This window comes from Diabrotica undecimpunctata, chromosome 10, assembly GCF_040954645.1.
Source record: "Diabrotica undecimpunctata isolate CICGRU chromosome 10, icDiaUnde3, whole genome shotgun sequence".
In the NCBI taxonomy this organism is placed as follows: domain Eukaryota; kingdom Metazoa; phylum Arthropoda; class Insecta; order Coleoptera; family Chrysomelidae; genus Diabrotica; species Diabrotica undecimpunctata.
In genome coordinates this window covers 8,620,631-8,635,798 of record NC_092812.1, presented here as the reverse complement: position 1 = coordinate 8,635,798, position 15,168 = coordinate 8,620,631, and the positions used below count along the sequence as shown (strand labels likewise).

The following is a 15,168-nucleotide window of genomic DNA, read 5'->3' as shown; positions in this document are numbered from 1 at the left end:
GAATGCAAGAGACCGAAAAAAATGGAGGGAAATAATCAAGTTTTTAGAAGCCAGAGGCCTACAAGACCTGTAGCGCTGCTATATATATATATATATATATATATATATATATATATATATATATATATATATATATATATATATATATATTATATATATATATATATATATATATATATATGTATATATATATATATATATATATATGATAATGATAATGAAAATCTGATAATGAAAATTGCGTCCTTTTTGATGTGCCTTGTACATCCCAAAACAAATCTTGTGATACATATTTCTGTTTCCTTTCATATACGTCTATCAATTACTATACCTATTCTATATTTTTATGTCATCAGTATGTGGTTTCATGGCGCAGTAGTTTGTATGCATCTGTTCTTCTTTCCTCTAATACTGTCCACACTTTCCAGGAATTTCATCTAATTTAACCTGGATATTTATTTTTTTTTTGCAGATCGTAACTTTCTCGTTTGGTATTCTTCCGAAAGAAGCATTTTCTTTCGGCAGAATAAAACAAAATTATAGGAAACTGCAATAGCAAAGTTAAAAATACTTTATTTGTGTTTACTTCAAAATACGGTACAGTTAAAAAAACGTTTCCATTGAATTGGAAGTCGAAACGTCAAAGAAAGTATTTTAATTTTGACGATATGATTTCCCAGAATCTATTAATTAAAAAATATTCCATTTTTTATACCATTGTTTATAACGTTTTGCCATTTTTTACGTATTTTCTTGTTTGGACATTATTATACCATTAGGGTATAGTATTATTATGATAATAAATAAATTAAATCAATATTTAAAGTATCTCATTAAGTCTTGATATGCAAATATAAATATTGTAAATTGTAAACAATGTTATATACCACAGTTCACTGAGAAGATTTCAGTAGTTCCCGTGATATTAAAGAAAAATAACAGTGATCGTATAATTCCGAAATAAGCCAATCACAAATCAATCGATGATTCATTTAATGCTTAAAAAACAAAACCGTGCACCTCTAGACAGTTTCACACGTGAAACAAAAATATAAACAAACACTTAAGCTGCAGTATATAGTTTTATCGTACACAAATATCAACAGTAGTAACAGTCGGTCTGCCAACATTAGCGAAAGGTGTTATTAGTACCATAGTACGTACCACTCTTTGACTACCGTACCATCCTTATCCGTTGTTCGTGATCAATACTTAAAATTTTGTGAAATGTGCTTCGTTTGTGACAAAAGGAACTGACCAACGTTTAATTGTTACCCAACTTACTACTTTTCCTACGGATTTTTTCTGGTCTATTCAATGAGGTAAGATTTTTCAAATTTTGTAAACGCCTAACAAATATTGGACTCATTTATTTTATACAAGAGTACTTCTTTTAAATTTTAAAAAAACTATTTAAATTTGGAGGAAAGACAATATTTTATTATTTAGTGCATCATATAGTTATTATTAAATAATCATTTCGAAAAGATCCATACTATTTGATAAAATATAAGCAAACTTAAGACTAATAGTTTTGTCGATCGACTTTGTATATTCATATTCATAAAGGATGTCTTCATAGTAGTTTCAAATAATAAGTAATAAGAACATATTATAATCTAATCAATATTTTGTATTATATTAAATTATTTTTTCATCATCTAGTCACAGTGTACTCAATCAATGAATACTTTTTTGTCATAATATATATGACTGTTTTAGCTTCATTTCACCATCTTCGCTGGTGTAACAGAAAGGAGAAAAATAAAGTAGAGGTATCTTTAAGATTTTTTTTACAAATTTCTCTCTGTGCCTCTCTTTACCTCTATCTACTCCAGTTTGTTTAATTTTTTCAATTCAGGTAATGTTTCTTATTGGTTTTTTTTTTGCTTGAAGCTATCCTCCATATCTTTCAGATATCTCTACCGTTCAGATATCTTTACCAGCTCTACCAGGTGACTTTCTATTTTGTCCTTTAAAGATGTCAAAAAAGAAGACTTGGCGTTGTTTTTTTTTTTGTTTGAAATGGTTTTTGAATGCGGCTAAAGATTTTTTTCTTGAAATAAGTTTTATAATGCTACCCAGATTTATTTTATACATAAGTACAGCTGATTCAAATTTTCATTATTCGATGCATTATCTAGATTTTGTTTAATAACTATAAAGTGGAGTTTTGCAAGCTTAATTTACACTCAAAAACGGACTAAAAGTCACACCAGTTTCTTTTTATTTTTTTTAAGTCACTAAATATCTCAGTAGTTTTTAAAAGTAGAATGCCTGTATGTAGGTATATACAAATATGTCCAAAAGTTTGGAATATTAGAATATTTCATCTTTATATTGATATTTATATATAAACTCTGAATAGTTAAACATAATTTTGTTTCAATCCTCAACAATACAACTTACATTTAAAAATAAATTAGTATAGAAAAAAATAATTTTTAATAAAACTAATAATTATTAGTATTTCCTCCATTGGCCTGTATGCATGCCTGTAGGCGATTTGGCGTGCTGCCGATTAACTGGTCGAGCTCCCGTTCTTCACGAGCAGCATCTTTTAGTTCTCGAAGTGTAATAGAGGGATTGTTTCACTTCTTGATGCGTGTTTTGAGAATCTACCAAGTATGTTCAATAACGTTCATGTGAGGGCCACTGTAGTGTATATATTCCTTCTTCTTCCACAAAATGTTGTACTGCTTGTGTTCGATGATTAGGTTTGTCATGCATTAACACAAATTCATCACCTACTGTCCCTCGGAATAGACGTACGACAGGATTTAAAACTTCCTCGATCTACACAGCACCAGTGAATCTTCTCTCCAGAACCAGCAGTGGCGTCCGTGTACCACTCATAATACCACCCCAAACCATAATACTGCCACCTTCAAATGGGGCACGCGGTTGGGCTGCTTCTAGTCGGGCTTGTCGTCCTGGGGCCCTCCAAACCAGTGTTCTTCGCAAATCAGATACCAAGCCAATTTTTGACTCATCACAGAACATCACGTTATTCCAGTTAGAACAGTGATGCACTATTTCTCTAGCCCACTGCAACCTTACTATTTTGTGTTGGTAGGTTAGTTTAGGAACACGTAGCGGTCTTCTACGATATAAATTTACCGCATTTAGTCTGCGTGTTTTTGCTTGCCGTGAAATATTCAGTCCTTGAAGCCTAGAAATTTCTCTGGATATACCACTTGTAGATTCCAGACGATTTCTACAAGCTATCAATGTTATTTGCCTTTGCCGGTCTTGTGCTGCTGTTGTACATCGACTTCTACCACTTCTGGGACGATCCTTGACGTCATTTGTATCTTGGATTTTTTTTTAATTTTCGATACAGCACTCTGAGTAACATCAGCAATATTCGCGATATAACTTTGACTAAAGCCCTGTTGTAACAAAGCAATTACTCTAGATCTGTCAAAATGAGATATCACGTTTCTAGGCATTTTTAAACGGCTCAATTCAAATTTAAACAAAGACTGAAATAATGTGTAAATACGCTAATCAGTTGAATGTGACCAAAATCATACAAAAACGATTCAAATTTTTTATCATTTTCATTTAAAAACGTTCTAGAATGAATATCAACAACAGTTTTAAAACCACCATAGGCGTAGATTCTATTATTTGACGTATTCCAAACTTTTGGACATGTATATATATATATATATATATATATATATATATATATATATATATATATATATAACTCCTCCAACGGTTAAGTTAAAACATAATAAAAAATATCATTAAAGGACGTAGTTTAGACGAAGTATTTTTTAGGTCCATTTGGTTTTTCTTCTTATCATCTGTCAGTTGCATCCTAGCCACATGCCCTGGTCATCTCCATTTTAATTTAACCACTGTTTGTTGAGTATAAATATTCATGGTTCTATTATATCTTCCATATTTGTTTATTATCGAACTGTTTTTCTGTTTCAAACGATTATCGTCGTTGAGTTACTTGTTTATGAAGTTTATAAACAATTTTGTGTGTGGGTGTTTAAGTTTTTACTCCGTATATCAGAAACAGCATTATGAATGGTATCAGTGCCCTGTTATTTAAATTCATGGTGAATTCGTTGCTTTTATTTCCAAGGATGTGGTTTAATTTTCCGAATGAATCTATGCTATTCGAATGCGTCTATTAAGATGTAATGTCTATTAACTGCGTATTTCTTTGTAGATCTTTATTGTCGGCTCTAAGTATATGCAGTGATAATGATTGTCTATTCTTTAATTGTGATATTATTTTGTTGATGATTTATTTCTTAGGTTTTAGCATTATTTTTGTTTTGCTTTGTATATGCACCTTGACAGGCGGTTAATTTGGAAGAAGCATATATTCATGAAAAGAAAACAACTGGGCCTTAAGCTTAGCAGACTTAAGATCACAGTTATTTCTACATAAAAAGGTATTAGTTAAAAAAAAAAGTTTTATTTAAAAATGCTTTATAAAAGATACATAATTAAACAGACCCTTTCGGGCTACATCATATAACGTTTTCGGACTAAAAAGTCCATCATTAGTGTATTCTTACCAGGTATACATGAGTCAAGGTTTTAGTTGTTTATAAATCAGTCATAAAGCCAGTATGGAGTTATGAGATCCAGCTGTGGTAATCAGCGTCCAGATCTAATCTAGATATCTTAAAGAGGCTTAAATCAGAATTTTCTTCACGCCATTACAAATGCACCATGGTATTTACGTAATCAGTTTATTACACATGACCTTCAAGTCAAGACTGTTAAAGAACAGATCACAAATTGCTCCCAAAAATATGCTCTGCTGCTGGAAAACTATCCTAAACATCTTGCAACTAACCTTTTGTGGAGACTACCAAATCGAAGACTAAAGCGACACAATCCCAGTGATCTTTCAACAAGATTTCTAAACTGAGTTATATTTATATTTTTGTGTAGATCTTGATTATACAGTGTTAAATTTGGTAAACTTATTTGTTTAGTTCTTGAAAAACATATTGTTTTGGTTTTGTTTATAGAAAAACAAAGGTATGTTTTCTGTGATCACTTTTCTAAAGACTTGATGGACACTTGAAAAATAGTTGTAGCTATGTGGCTATTTTTATTACTTACATAAAAAGCAAGGTCGTCTGCATATAAACCAATTGGTACGGGAGTATTAATGTTATCTACTATTTCATTGATCGCAATCAAAACAAGTGTTAAGCTAAGTGTTTATTCTTGGGAAGTTACGTTGTCTTGGGTACACGAACTTGAAAACTGGTTATTGTTATTAGGTCTAACTCTAAAACTGTTATAAATAAAAATTTTAATAAATGCTAGACGGTTTCCATCTACTCCCCATTTTAATCTTGTTAGGATATCATATTTCCACGCAGTGTCGTAGGCTCTCACTATTTTAATAAAGACGGACAGTATTTGACAATTACTTGAAAATGCCTCATGTGTAACAGATTCTAGGCTAACTAAGTTGTCAGTTGTACATCTATTTTCCTAATTCCGCTTTTTTGTTTACGTATTAAATTTTTTGATTCCAGAGAGTATTGCAAACGTATGTTAAATATTTTTTATATTAGGTTACATAGGGAGGATGTTAAAGATATACATCGACACGAATTTGGATCCGTCTTTACTTTATTAGGTTTTAAAACATGAATTACAATTACTGCTTTGAAAGATTTTGGGAAATGTTTCATATAGAACAGATTGTAGATATCCAGAACATATTGTTTAGCATTTGCTGTAAGTTTTAAGGAAAGTATATGGGATTTCTTCAGGTCCCGAGCTAGTTTTTAACACCCTGAAGTGCTTCATTTAATTCAGTGATAGCTATTAATGAATTCAGTGGACGGTTGTTGTTAGCAATGATTATTTCTTGTTCTTAGTTTTTGTATGTTGGATGAATATAGGATCATGCATAGAATCATGGATGTATGTTTGAAATGAGACTGCTAAGGCATTTGATATTTGCTCGTCACTGGTTATTTGATTTCCCTTCATCTTAAGAGAGTTGACCATGTCACTATATGGAATACCTTTAATTATGTGGATCTTTTTCCACACTTCAAATGCAGAGGTATCGTCGATAATTGAGTATTTCCAGGACTCACTTTTACTCTTTTTGATTGCAGGACCTACTTATATATTCGATACTGAGACTGTAGCGGAAAGAATATAATTTATAAGAATTATATTTGAATAAATTAGTGGGGCATGCTTTAGTATACAAAAATATATTTAGTTTAAATCTAAGGCCGCTTTTATGCACGTGTTTTTCGTCGCCTGTCGCGTGGCGATAAAAAACGCGGTTTTTGTAGATGAAACAAAGTGGAACTTTTGTTCAGCGTTTCTTGTCGCTTGTCGCTTTCAGATAAAATTTATTAAATAGATCAGTGACCAATTTTTATTTAGGAATAATAACATAAACATACATCTATAAAATACATTTCTTGTATTCATACAAGTTTAATTAATGTTACCTTTTGATATTTACATTTTAAAATAATGTATAGAAATGCTCAGTGATTGAGTAAATTTTAAAATCGTTAGTAGTATACTAGAATATAATTCATTTATACATTATGATTAATGTATATTACTATTATTTTTAATAGTATGTATTTATGTAATACATTTAATAAAACAACATTGGATTATGCGATATATACGATGACCGTTCGAAAATACCTCGAAGCAAATCAATCTATGTATATTGAAGCACAATAGTTCGAGAAATTTGGGCTGTATTGAATTGTATTCAAAAACTCTTTCGTGCAATGACCTCAATTCTTCTTTTAAAACTAATAATACCTCAAATTATAACATCACTACCATAACAAATATGAAACCACCGGTATGTAACCGATCCTCCTATTAAGTCTTTTTAGCACGGACTTAAAAATAATGACATTTTCAATGTCATGTTTCAACTATCATTTAGTTTGGTCTTTAAAGTTTGGTTTATTTTATTGTATTGGTTGTATTCTCTGCTCAATATTTCGGTAACAATTTTGACAATAACAATAAACTTCATTGATTCCGTAAATTTTTACAGCTTCGTTTTAATCTGCTAATAATATCTAAGCCTCCATAATTTTATTCATGATGTCAGTAAATTCTCGTGACTTTGAAACATGTTAACATGTTTTAACATGTTATAGTCAAGTTACTCGTGAATTGTAACTTGCTAAAGCTGTGTAAATTTTTGTAAAGCATAAAACAAACAACCTTTATTATATATTGGATTAGCCATGGTGTCTTCATGATCTCCATTATTAGCAGATTTTTTCATTTGAGCAGAACATTGTATACACACATGACCAAAACTCCACAATATGGTGGAGATATGTGAATGATGTGTTCTCCTTTTAGCCTCATGGACTAGACGCACTGAATAAATCTTTGATTGACAGCAGCTGTAAAAAAGAATCAATTAGATTCACCAAAGGAAAAGAAAAAAATAACTCACAAAATCTACCGAAAACTAGCCCACAACAACAGATATTTAAATTATCACTCAAACCACAATATAAATTCTAAAAAGGGAATCATCTAATCATTATATGATAGAGCCCAAGACACCTGCTCCAACCGAAATGCATTTCAGGAAGAAAAAAGCTGCTAACAAAGATCTTTACAAAAAATCATTATCCATTGTCATTTATAAATAAGGAATTTCTCAAGATTGAAAAAAGTATACAGCATAACAGCAAAAACAAACCAGAAACGCTCACAGAAGGGATTTAAAGATAACGACAATACCATATGTAAAGGACTTATCAGAAAAATTAAAAAGGATAGGAAATAAATACAATATCACAACAACCAACACACTGAAATATGTTCTGTCAAAACCAAAGAAAACAACATACAAGAGAGATCAAAGAAGTGCCCGTATAAAATAACTTGTGAATACGACAATTTGTATGAGGCAGAAACTTCAAGACCTTGATTAAGATAAATGAGCATAAATCATACATCGAAAACAGAGACTTCGACAGATCTCAGGTATGCAAGCATGTCTAGGACAAGGAGAACAGAGTACAATCAAAAGATGCATTAATAGTTATAAAATAAAGAGACAGCAAAAAGAAAAAATCAAAGAAGCAACCCTCATCTTTCAAATTTATTGCTCTATACAAAGCGCCAACTGCTAAACATCATTGGTTAAGAATTTTTTTATTTATAATATTTTTTGAAACCACCGGATTGGAAATGGAAACGTCAAAATTTATGGTATTCATTTCAAACTCCATTAAAGCCATATTTTTGTTGTTGTTTTGAAAATAAAATTAAAATCTGAGATAAAATATTTATTCTAAATAATTCTAAGGTCAATGCAAATGATACAATCTCATGTCTATTTTCCACCGTGAAAGTTGTGATTAATTAAACCTCTGTGTTTTGAATAAGAAGGTCACTATTCAGCGTAATCAATTAACTATCCATACAAAGATTATTTACTCATATATGAATATTGATTGTTTATTTACTTACGATTTAAGGAAGCAAAATGTTTATTTTTACAAAAATTTTCAGAGAATCATATTTTAAAGAAACCTTGTATACGTCATATTGGATAGAATGTTTTAAGGTTAGGTAACTTTTCCGATAAAATTGTTCAAAAACAAGGATTCATAAATTATAAAAATGATATAAGTATAATTTACTCTTTATTTTATTTTTTCAGGCGTCTATTAGATTTGTGGTTATAGGAATTCGGTTTCGTATCTTAATTGTTTTCAAATTTTTCTGTCTTAAGACCATTCTATTATTGCATTTAAAGTTTTCTGTTTCACTTTCATGTTCCCTCACCGTTCTTCCTTTACACATTTCTTTGATTTTACTAAAATGAGAATCTTCTTTTCAGGTTTTGGTAAAACTTTTTTTTTATTTGTTTCGTTCTATTTGGTTGTAAAATCCGCTTATTATAGCTTTCATTCGTTCTCGTTAGATACCCACTGCAGGCCTCTAATTTTGATTGCAGTGACTACTATGTAAACAACATAAGATACGCAGACGACACCGTCATTATTGCGGACAGTGCTGAGGGTTTGCAACGACTTTTGAAGGGATGAGAGAGGGAGATAGCTTGGGGCTGAATATAAACACAAACAAAACGAAAGTAATGGCCGTTATACGTACACCAATTGCCCTACATTAATATTCGTATCTACAACAAACAGATAGAACCCGTACAAAAATTCCAGTATCTTGGTTGCTAGATAACAAACGATCTTTACGACGAAGTTGAAATACGTGCTCGTATAGAGTATGTTAGGACCGGTTCTCAAAAAATGAAAAAATTCCTAATAAACTCTACCTTATCGTTGGGTATCCGATACCAATTTGTAAAAACATTCATTTATTCCATATTGCTATACGGAGTGGAAACATGGACTGAAAATCTCTTGGACAGAACACGTGACCAACATCGAGGTGCTAAGAAGAATGGGGACTAACAGAGAACTCCTAAATATTGTAAAAACCAGAAAAAAGAGTTATCTAGGACATATTTACAGAGGAGAAAAATACAACTTCCTACGACTGATAATGAAAGGAAAAGTGGAAGGAAGAAGAAGTCCAGGCAGAAGAAAATGCTCCTGGCTGAAAAATGTAAAAGACTGGACAGGCATGGGCACATAGAGAGCAATTTGCTGTAGTTATAGCCAACCTTCAGTAATGGAGAGGGCACCTTAAGAAGAAAGACTACTTGCTTACTTACTACTTTTTACTTACTTACTTATTGCATAGTCTAAAGTTATATCGACGACATAAGGTTCAATTTTCATTTATTTGACCTAATATTTACCTCGTGACTTTCCTCTAGAATATTAATGCCTATTTTTTACCAATCGTATCAGTGTGACAGGAATTCCGAAGTATTGCATTGTTTCATATACCTTGCTTCATACAATGCTATCATATGATGCTTTTAAATATACAAATAGGTAAAAGGTTTCGATATCAAATTGTTTGGTTGTTTCAAGGATCCCACCAAGTGTTATCCCTCTGTCATTGCCACATTCAAGCTAGTCGCCGTTCTTGTGTATTGGGCACAGCGCACTGATGTTCCAATCCTTAGGCATTTACTCTTCTTCCCATACTCTTTCTGTAGTCTTGTGGGCATGCTTGGCTAGGTGCTCACACCCATACTATCAGGATGTCATCAGTTCCTGATGCTTTGTTGTTTTTCATTTTTTGGATAGCTTCAATTGTTTCCTGGGTGGTGAATTTTTATCAGGATTTATATATGCACAGGTGGTTCAGTCAACGTTATCATTATTAGTACATAGCATGTACTTATAATACTCCATCCATCTATTAAGCATATTCTCCTTACTAGCTACTATGTTTCCATCCTTGTTTCTACATAGGTTTAGTCTCGCATTGAGTTTTTTGCTTGTGCCGTTTATCTTTCTGTAAAAGCTTCTCGTATTATTATGCTTCCTACGGGTTTCCAACTCTTCCATCATTTTAGTCTCACATTCTCTTTTATTTCTTTTCTGTAACAATAAAACACTGAAAACTTTGTTTTCAAAACTTCCACAAAATTTATTTTAAATTCTTATCACTACAGCTGTTTCGGCTGATTGCCTTTCTCAAGTGATCTGTTTTTGGCATGGGTTTACACTAGAGACTATAAAGTGTAAACCCATGCCAAAAACAGATCACTTGAGAAAGGCAATCAGCCGAAACAGCTGTAGTGATAAGAATTTAAAATAAATTTTGTGGAAGTTTTGAAAACAAAGTTTTCAGTGTTTTATTGTTACATAAAATGAATTTCCATCAAGTAACGGTCGAATCCATCAATTATTTCTTTTCTCTTGTAAATATGTTTTCCTCTCTTCTCAGCCTCTTGTAAGATTCAACCGTTCTTATCGTTTTTATCTGTTGTAAGATTCAATATGCATGATTTTTTTTTCTAGTAGCTTCTTAACGCTCAGCATTAAACCAACCTCTCTTTCTTTGAAACTCTTCTCTTTCTAGTATCTAATTTTCTGCAAAATTTATGACTTCTTTGCATACAATTCCCATTCAACACTTATTGTGGGTTCGGGTTCCGAATTTAAGGTACCCACTTATTATCATGTTCTTTGCACGTGATATTCTTGCATGTAGTTTTAATCCTACGCTTCTCTACATGAAGGGTAGAGAAATGTATAAGAACATGGTCAATTTGGTTCTTTGTGAGTCGATCCGGTGATGTCTATGTCACCTTATGTGAGAAAAGTAAGTGTTACCAACGACTATGCCTCTCGAGGCTGCAAAGTTGATTATTAGGCTTCCGTCTTCATTTCTGGCGTCATGAGCCCCAAATCTACCAATATATGCTTGGTAGCAATCTTCTTTGCCAATTTTGGCATTTAGGTCGCCAATAACACTTTTTATATCGTTTCGGGGGCATGTATCATAAGCGGATTCCAATTCTTCATAAAACTGGTCTTTTTGTTCCTCATCCGCTTTTTCTTTTGGTAAATGTACTTTGATTTTACTCACATTAAAGAATTTGCTCTTAATTCTTAGCATACTTGGTCTGTGGCTGATTGGTTTAAAGTCAAGGCTATACATGGAGCTAATCCCATAAGACCTAAACTTTAAAACTTAAAAGTAATTAATACACAGGCTGAATAGGTTGAAGTTTTTAGTACTAATATGTAGCTAATATAAACGTATCATCGGAAAATCATAGTCAAGGAGGCCAACAATTGTTGTCGTTTTTTAATGAACATATACCTAACTACGTATATACGATTTAATTTATTAGTTTAATTTTCTTTTCAAAATATCGTATATAAAACCATTTAAATGAGATATTTACGCGTAATATTCTATATCTGCGTCAAAAGAAATGAAAAACTATTGATGAGAATATTTTGTTAACAAATATAAATTCATTAACATATTATAAATACGAAGATGTTAATTTTGTCCGAAATAACATAAGTAGTTGAGTAATTTTTATTTATAATTTGTTTTTTGCCTATTTTGTGACTCGCATATGAAATATACAAAATCTCGTTTTTCTGTTTCTAGGAATTACCTATACCGTTCTTGGTTAAGTCACGAGACTTAACCTTTCAGATCTACTTAAACAATTCGTATTGAAATATACAAAATTTGATTATGATAAAAATTAATAAAAATAATATATTTTTGTTAAATGTTAAATAAAGTTAAAGTTAATCATCAATTTGACATTATTGTAAACAATTGCACATTATTGTAAATAATGCTTCCTTATATTTCATTTTGGCCACAAACTTTTTCAACACGAGGGAAAAGGTGGTTGGCGCTTTCCCGGATGAAAGTTTTCAATCTTTTTTGGATGCTAAATAATTTGTAAATAATAAAGTTATTCAACATTAACTTTCCTTTATAAAATCAAAAAAGAGCTTGGCTCATCTTGGTTCATCTAAAAACTATTACTTATTGGAATCATCAAAATTGCCATTACAGAAAGCACAGCATTAGTAAAAGAATTTTAATAATGTTGCCAAAAACTTGAAGATAATATTAGAAACGATATTTTTTGAAAATGTTAAGCCATTATTCAAAAAAGCGATGGTTGCCAGATGCTTTCGGAAGTAGCTGAGGTTTGTTCTAGTTGGGAATTTGTACAAAAAAAAATTATTTAGAACCAAATATTTTTGTACTTATTAAAAAAGGTCCCATTCCATCCGTTGGTGTGTTGGTATGTTTTTCAGTGTATAAATATACATATATGTACTCAGAAGCCATAAGTTTGTGTTAGGATATTTGAACAGCACCAGGTTATTTATTGTTGCTATGAGTCTAGGGAACCTTATTTAATAATTTGAATACTTAATTCTTCTTCTTCTTCTAGTTCCATGACCGTTATCGATCGTTGGATATCATGTTGGCTACCATATTCGCTATCGTGACTTTATTGACAGCAGCTCTAAATAACGATGTAGTTGATTTTCCATACCATTGCCTTAGATTTTTCAGCCATGATGTTCATCTTCTACCAGGACCACGATTACCTTGGATCTTTCCCTGAATGATCAGATGTAAAAGATCATATTTTTCAGGGTGTCTCATAATGTGACCGAAGTATTCCAGCTTGCGTTTCTTTATTATATTGACCAGTTGTGTTGTTTGGTTCAGCCGTCTAAGGACCTTCTCATTTCTAACTCTGTCGACCCAGCTTGTTTTTAGTAGTCGTCTGTATACCCACATCTCAAAGGCTGTCAAGCGTCTAAGGATAGCCTCAGTTAGAGTCCACGCTTCCACTCCATGCAGCAGGACTGAAAAGATGTAGCAAGATGTCATTCGAACTCTAAGGTCAATGCTAAGATCCTGACTGCAAAGTACGTTTCTCATTTTTACAAAGGCAGCTCGGGCTTGTTCTATTCGGCTTTTAATTTCTGCGGTTGGATCCCAGCTCTCATTGATATTACTGCCGAGATACACGAGTTTCTCTACTCTGTCCAGTGTGGCATCTCCGACTTTTATACCGTCATCCTGTATATAATTTTGTTTGCTAACTATCATATATTTAGTTTTCTTAACGTTTAGTTTTAATCCATACTGATCACAAGTCTGTTTTATTTTGTTCATTGGATTTTGGTCTTCTCCGCAATTAGCAAACACTAAGGTATCTGAGGCATATCTAATATTGTTGACGGTTACTCCATTCACAATAATACCTTCGGTTGTCTCCATTAAGGCTTCCTTAAATATTTCCTCCGAATATAAGTTAAAAAGTAAAGGCGACAATATACAGCCTTGTCTCACTCCTCTTTTTATATTTATTTCATCCGACAGTTTTTGTTCAACCTTTATTCTTGCCACTTGATGCCAGTATAGATTTGTAATTATTCGTAGATCTTTATCGTCCAATCCAGCTGTTTCCAATATTTCTAGCATTTTGTTATGTCGGACTTTGTCAAAAGCCTTTTCAAAATCGATTGCACAAATGTACACATTTTGATTTATCTCTGCATCTCTGTACTAGCACCTGTATACTAAACAAGGCTTCTCTTGTACCCAAGCCACTCCTAAACTCAAATTGAGTATTGCTAATTCTGTCCTTTAACAGCGTGTAAATTCTGCTGTGTATTACTCGCAGGAAGATCTTCAAAACGTGACTCATCAGACTTATTGTCCGATAATCACCGCATGTCTTTGGACGAAGTTTCTTAGGTATTGTGACAAATGTCGACTTTAACCAATAAGTTGGTAATATCCCAGTGTCATAAATTCTGTTAAAGAGATTACACAGAGCTTTATTTCCATTTTCTCTCAAAAACTTTAGTATTTCAGCACTTACTTCATCGGGGCCAAGTGCTTTTCCATTTTTTGCCGTTTGTATTGAACGTGTAACCTCACTTTCTATTATAGATGGACCTGATATAGCAATCGGTGTATAGTGTTCTACTCTCTCATCTTCAAATAATTCAGAAATGTAGTTTTCCCATTCTTTTAACTGTTCATTGATGTCTAATATTCTGTGTCTGTTTCTGTCTTCTAAACTTTGGGATACTTGTTTCCGTTTGTTTCCAGCGACGTCTTTTAATTTCTTGTGCAGATGAAATGTATCGTGTTTCTTTTCATATTGTTCAATTTCATTTCATTTCAATTCATACTTAATTAAGTAATTACAATTAGCTAAACTTTTTTAATGATTTAATAAGTACTATGTTATCTATTAATAAAATAAATTTTAATTAATGTATTGTAAGAAGACATTTTCTTAACGATAAAACGGCGATTGTATTATAATGTTTTATATTTATTTTTTATTATTGCATGGATATTTTCTAGAAAATGAATAAATCAGTGCATATTTATGTGCATATTTTTCATCAACTACTGAGAATTTTTAGCAGGGGGTGGAAAACAAATTACAATTTTTCAAGTTTTACAAAGGATACAATTTAAATATATTATTTTAAATTTTGTAAAATTTATTGTCTTTTAAATATTTCAGTTCTTGATTAAACTGGCAGCTTAGTAGATCCTTCATGTTTGTAGTCAGATTGTTTTTTCTTCTTTCGTTGATGAATGCTTGGAATTCTAAAAGGATATTTTTAATATAGACTGGGAGTGCAGTTGTGACAGAAAGTGGTTGGTTTATTTATTTATTAAGCGGATATGTGATTGTATTCGTTGTGTGCAAGTACTTGGAGGGCATACGAGAAACGATCGTGC

At 31.9% G+C, this 15,168-nt stretch overlaps 1 protein-coding gene across 2 annotated transcripts in view; it reads left to right on the top strand.

The window, feature by feature from the left end:
- The window catches only part of LOC140452511 (synaptic vesicle glycoprotein 2B-like), a 109,074-nt gene that overhangs the window by 39,781 nt on the left and 54,125 nt on the right, over positions 1-15,168 (top strand). The window contains exon 1 of one of the 2 annotated variants that reach the window (XM_072546820.1): positions 1,298-1,322. The exons of the other annotated variant lie outside the window; for it this stretch is intronic. The gene's annotated coding sequence lies outside the window, so the exon portion shown is untranslated. Of the gene's footprint in view, positions 1-1,297; positions 1,323-15,168 lie in introns of those variants that run through there. 2 annotated transcript variants of the gene reach the window in all.